General features: G+C 38.1%; 1 protein-coding gene across 1 annotated transcript in view; it reads right to left on the bottom strand.

The window, feature by feature from the left end:
• The window catches only part of JARID2 (jumonji and AT-rich interaction domain containing 2), a 334505-nt gene that overhangs the window by 145513 nt on the left and 182992 nt on the right, over nt 1-6000 (bottom strand). The gene's annotated exons all lie outside the window — the stretch shown is intronic.

Here is a 6000-nt window from a genome sequence, read left to right as displayed (position 1 = left end):
CACACACACGCATGTACGCTGATAAGAAACCTTGTATGATGTGTGTGCATAATCTTAAAAAAACAGATCTCTCATAAACATAAAAATGGATCTCAAATATGTATGTATGCATACGCATACATTTTTACATATAAACATATATACATCTATATACACACATAAATCTACATGTGCAGATGTATGTATGTGTACATTGCTGTTTATCTCATATACACGTGCATTTTCTTTACAAGGACACAGGAAGATTCCAGTTATCAGTAGGATGGTTTCTCTGACTATACCTTGTCCTCTCCTTAGCAGCCATTTCAAGTGTTATTACTCTCTTATAAACTGCAAAAAGGTGACAGCGAATATTGTTTCATTTCAGAAAAAAACTCCAGTTACTTAGAAAGAAAAGAGCTTCTCCAAAATGTTGTCCCCAGCAACTGTGACAACCAGGGACATCTCTTCTGTCTTTGGCAACTCAAACTAACAATGACAGAAGAAATTTAAAGAATCAGTAGAGCCCACAGTAAACTATGACAAGCTACACACACACACAGAGAAACACACACCCCAGTTTTGCTTTTTAAAATATTTTTTTCTTAATGTCTGGTTTATTTGTTTTTTAATTTAACAACCATGCTTTCTCCCAGTGTTTATTTCGCTTCCCACTGACAGAGAGGATGCACATAACAGATAGTATTTTTTTTTTTAAAGAAATTGGGGTTAAGTAACTTGCTCAAGGTTACACAGCCAGTTATTTTTTGTGTGGGTGCCAAGCATCTGAGACCAGAACCAATCCCGGGTCTCCCGACGCTGGGGCTGGCGCTCTTACTCACTGCGCCACCTGGCCGCCCCAACAGATAGTATTTTTAAAGGGAAAATAAATCAATATAACAATCAATACATTGCAAAAGGTGAAAAGGTGATGTGAACCACCTTCAGACCTCCCAACTAGGTGAAGGGATGTGTTGAGAAGATCCTATCATATCTCTTCTTTCAAGCTAGGCTTGTCTTTCATCATTTTGCAATGTTTACTTTTGATTTTCTGGTGTGTGCCTGTGTTTTCCATTTACACTGTTATAGTGACGGTGTATATTGTTCTTTTGGCTCTCCTTAATTCCCTCTGCACCAGTTCAGATAGATCTTTCTGTGCTTTTCTATATTCATCCACACATCACTTCTTACAAGCATAGAAATACTCCATTACAATCTGGTACCACAATTTGTTTAGCCTCTCCTCAATGGATGGGCATCTACTTTGTTTGCAATTCTTTACCTTCACCAAAAAAACAAAAACAAAAGGTAGTATATTAAGCTCACCTCCGCTTTTAGAACTGTGACAAACTATCCCCTTCTTGGACGATGTAACTTAGTTAAGTAATATTCAATTCCTTGTGTCCAGTTAACTTTCAACCCACCAAATATAGGAAGAACATAGATATACCTTTAAAATTGGCATGTGAATGAAATGGAAAACAGAATAAAATGGGGGGATAGTGGAACAATAACAAGACCACCATCAACTTTTGATGGAGCCAGCCCATGCAGTAAATTTCTCCAAAACTCCTCTGTTCCACAAATCGAAGTTATACAAATGAATAACAAATAAAAATGACCACAAACCGCATAAAAGACCATCATTCCAGCCAAGGTGTCCTCTTCCCAGACTTCTCCACGTCACTGATTCCTTGCCCTAATTTGTCTGGCTGCCATTTTCTTTCAAACAGACAGCAAGCCTTCATCAAAATGGCGGTCTTTTTTTTTTTTTTAAACAGAAAGTGATCTTTATTCTTCTATTTGTCCTCCTTTCCTGACTCCAAGACCATCACACTAACCTTTGGGCCTACTAGCTGCTTTCCTAGCATAATACTAGGATAAGTATACTATATAATGGGGGTGGGGGGAGAACACAGCTAGTTGGCAAAGTGGATAGAGTTCAGAAGACTCCTTCTTCCTGAGTACAAATCTGGCCTGAGACACTTACTAGCACTTAACCCTGTTTGCCTCAGTTTCCCCATCTGACAAATGAGCTGTAGAAGGAAATGGCAAACTACTTCAATATCTTTGTCAAGAAAACCCAAATAGGGTTGGACCTGAATGAGAAACAACTGAACAAAAAGTGCGATATTGAAAAGCAGAAACAAACCATCATCTGCCCAAAAGGGCTTATATTTCCAGTTTTCAAATGAGAGAAAATTCAGGACAATCACAGATTGGGACTGATACTAGAATGGTGCCAGTCCACAGGGATGGGCCCTGGAGTAAACAAAGAGGGCAGCTTAGACAGAATACATGTGTGGGATGTGCCATGAGTTTTAATATGACTTCTTAAACAAATTTTCTCCACCCCCCCCCAAACCCCAGGATGTAGGTAATGGGAGGGAGGGGAGATGGAATAGTCTGAAGCCTTCATTTTATAGGAGAAAACTGAGGCCCAGAAAGTCTATGATTCCCCCAAAATCTCCTAAGTAATAAGGGTAGAGCTCGTATTTGAAGTCAGGGCCTCTGACTCATGCTACAGTATCTATGCCCTAATACCTTGTGGTCTTTAAGGAGAATTTGCAGACAACAAGGGGAATGCCAGGAGGATATAGTTGTCACCAACTGACTAGGGTATAAATGCTCTGCCTGAATTCTGCCTAAGGATCTTATTTTTTTTTTCATTAGAATGGTAAACAGATGGTCATATGTTTACTAGTTCTCTTTTTCCAGAATACTTATGACGACAAATATTAACTCCACTACTCCAGGCTAGACCTCACTTTTGACATTAATCATGCATGACCTTGTATAGCTCAAGACAACTGCTTGAAGACAGGACCCCACCACCAAACTTAGCACAAAACTAATGCTGGGTCTCAAGAGACCATAGGTATAGATTTGGAAGGGCCCTCAGATGACAACCATCTCATTTTACAGATGAGTACACTCAGGTCCAGAGGAATTAAATATGATACCCAGAAGTCCACAGGTATTAAGGGGCAGAGGAAAACTCAAACTCAGGCCCACTGGTTTCAAATCCAGTACTCTATCCAATACAACATGCTGCTGCTCATAACTATACTCTTTTTCCACTGAAAACTCAAAGACTACTTTTAGAAAACCAACAAAGATGCCCCTACTACCACTGAGGAGCTATTCACTTGACCCTACAATCATGGCACCTCACCAGGCTTCCACATGCCTCCCAGTCTTTCGTACCATATCAAACGAGGGAAGGAAAAAATATGGTAATCAGGTATCTTGTTCCTAATGCAGGATTCTAAATTTAGCAGCTTCTGAAAATTTCAATGAGTTAACAGTCATTACACATTAAGTTTATAATGAGGTAACATTATGGGAGAGTGAAGAGTGTGCCAGAGTTTAGAGTCAGAGTAACTGGGTTCAATCCTTTCATCTCTGTGATAACATGTGTGATCAACAGTAAATCATTTAAAATCCCAGAGTCTCCATTTCCTTATCTACCAAATGAGGGGGTTCAATGAACTGATCTTGAACTAGATTTAAGAACTTAATCTGTGACTTAAGGAGCCTTTGACCTTGCAAAATAGATTAAGGGGAAAAGGCAAGGGCATGAGAAGATAACAGAGAATGTCAGTACATGTGAACACCATTCTCCCAACTCGGCCTAAAAACATCCTTCAAAGCTTCCCAATCCTCTGAGTAGTGTCACCCGAATTTCCCAGAAAATGTACCTATGACAAAAGAGAGAATAATATAATAAAATCCTGGAGGACCTTGAGATAATGCTACTTTTCACCCTGTTTAGCCTGCTATGCTGCTTTTAACATAGGTATCAAGAACCCAGTGATGACTCGAGCTTCTGAGTTGTAAGATGGTATTTGACAGTAATCATAGCGAATAGAGAGAAGCAAGAGCAAAAGCAATCAGTGGAACAGAAGAGACATACAATGGAAGCAAACAAAGCCAGCAGCTTAGTGTTGGACACACCCAAAGATCTCATCCATTAGGATAAAAAGCACCAGACAAAAGATGATGGAACTGGAAGGCAGACTGACAGAAACGAGATACAGACATCTCACAATGTGCACAGAGATGGTACCCACATGGGCACATGACCTGCCCCAGACATAAAAAGTGACACACAAACAAATCTGAAGAAGGAAATTACCTTTCAAATCATAGATAAGGAAAGAGTTTGCAAGCAAACAAGAGACAGAGAATATCTTGGAAGGGAAAATGGATCATTATGATTACACAAAATTAAAATGTTTTTACACAAATTAAAACCAATCCATCTAAAACTAGAAGAGGAGGAGGTAACTGGGGGAGTGGCAGAAGGAGGCAAGGAGGGAGGGAAGGTGAGAGGGAGCAAAAGAAGTTGAGGGAGGGAGGGAGAGAGGTTGAGAGAGAGGAAAGCAAGAGGAGTTACTCTGATAAAGGTCTCTTTTCAGAAAACAGCTCCAAATTTACAAGAAAAAGACTCATTCCCCACTTGATAAATGCTAGAAAATCATAAACAAGCAGTTTTCTGAGTTAGATATCTAAACTATCAAAGGCCATATTTTTTTTAAATGCTTTAAAAAACCACTAGTAATTAGAGAAGTAAAAACTAAAACAGCTCTAAATCTCACATTAATCAGATTAGTCAAGCTGACAAAAATAAAAAATGAAAAATGCTTGAGAACTGTGGAAAAATAGGTACACTAATGCACTGTTGGTGGAGTTATAAACTGGTCTGACCATTCCAAAAAGCAATTTGGAAAGTATATGCCCCAAAAGTTATTAAATGAACCATATGCTTTTACCCAAGGATACTAATGCTACTAGGTCTATACATGCAAAGACATAAGGGAAAAGGAAAAATACAAAAATGTTTTGCAGTGAATGGTAAAGAAATGGAACCTGAGGGGGTATCTATCCATTGGAAAATGGCAGAATGAGTTATGTAGTATTTAAATTTGATGAAATACTATTATGGTTTAAAAAAAAATGAAATAGCTTCAAAGAAAACTAGAAGACTTGTATGAATTGATGTAGAGTAAAATGGACATAAGTGGAACAATAATTTATAGAAAAACAACAATACTGTAAAGACAAACAATTTTGAAAGACTTGGGAACTCTAATGAAAAAAAAAAGACCAAACATGATTTCAAACAACTCCTAAGGAAACAGGTTACCTACTTACTGACAGAAAGGTCACAGACTCAAGAATCCAAAGGCACTTAATTTTTTTTTTTTCTTAAACCTGGCCAAAGGAGAAATTAATTTTGCTTGATTATAAATGCTAATTCCAGGGAGTTTGTTTTCTGGAAGGAGGGGAGGATTTCCACTAATTAAAAATTTTTTAAAAGATAATGCTTGACATTTTGACAAAATTTACTAAACAGCGAAATACCAATCAATCAATATACATACCTACCAACTGTATGCTAGATACTATGTTGGGTGCTAGAAATACAAAGACAAAAATCAAACAGTAACTATTCCCAAGGATCTTATTAATGCTGAAGGGGAGCTGTTTGTATAAATAACATTTACACAAAAAATACAAATCTATTAAGTGTTACAAAGAAGTAAAATTTAAGTAGCATTGACATAACCTCAAAGGCTAAGTTCTCCAGCTGCCAATCAGTTGACCTTCCCTAAAGTAAGAGCATTAGATCAAAGTCTTCCAGTGTTAGAAGGGACTCCACAGAGACCATCTAGCCCATGCCACTCATTTCACATTCTGAGACAACCAGTCAACCAAATTACTTCTGAATAAAAGCATAAACTTTTAGAAAAGGATCACAATTTACTATTCACAAACACTCTGCCAAGAGTTCTTCCCTAGATAGACCCCCCCCCTTAAGTAAGCATTATAAACAAATTAGATTAGGTGCTGACAGTGTCTCAAAAGTCTAGAAGATGATGGTAGTTGGTTCTCACTATATGTGCATGTGGCCAAGCTAGTCGTTTACTTCCAACACACTCAATTCTTTGCCAACAGTTTACTTTAATGGAGTTTCCCTATAAGCACCCTTACATCTGGAGGAAGGGAAGAAGGCCA

The sequence above is a fragment of the Petaurus breviceps genome, unplaced genomic scaffold (genome assembly GCF_028583685.1).
Source record: "Petaurus breviceps papuanus isolate PSGF00001 unplaced genomic scaffold, PetGlider_PUasm1.0 190, whole genome shotgun sequence".
In the NCBI taxonomy this organism is placed as follows: Eukaryota; Metazoa; Chordata; class Mammalia; order Diprotodontia; family Petauridae; genus Petaurus; species Petaurus breviceps.
Note: the sequence above shows the minus strand (reverse complement) of the source record. Positions and strands in the feature narration are given on the sequence as shown.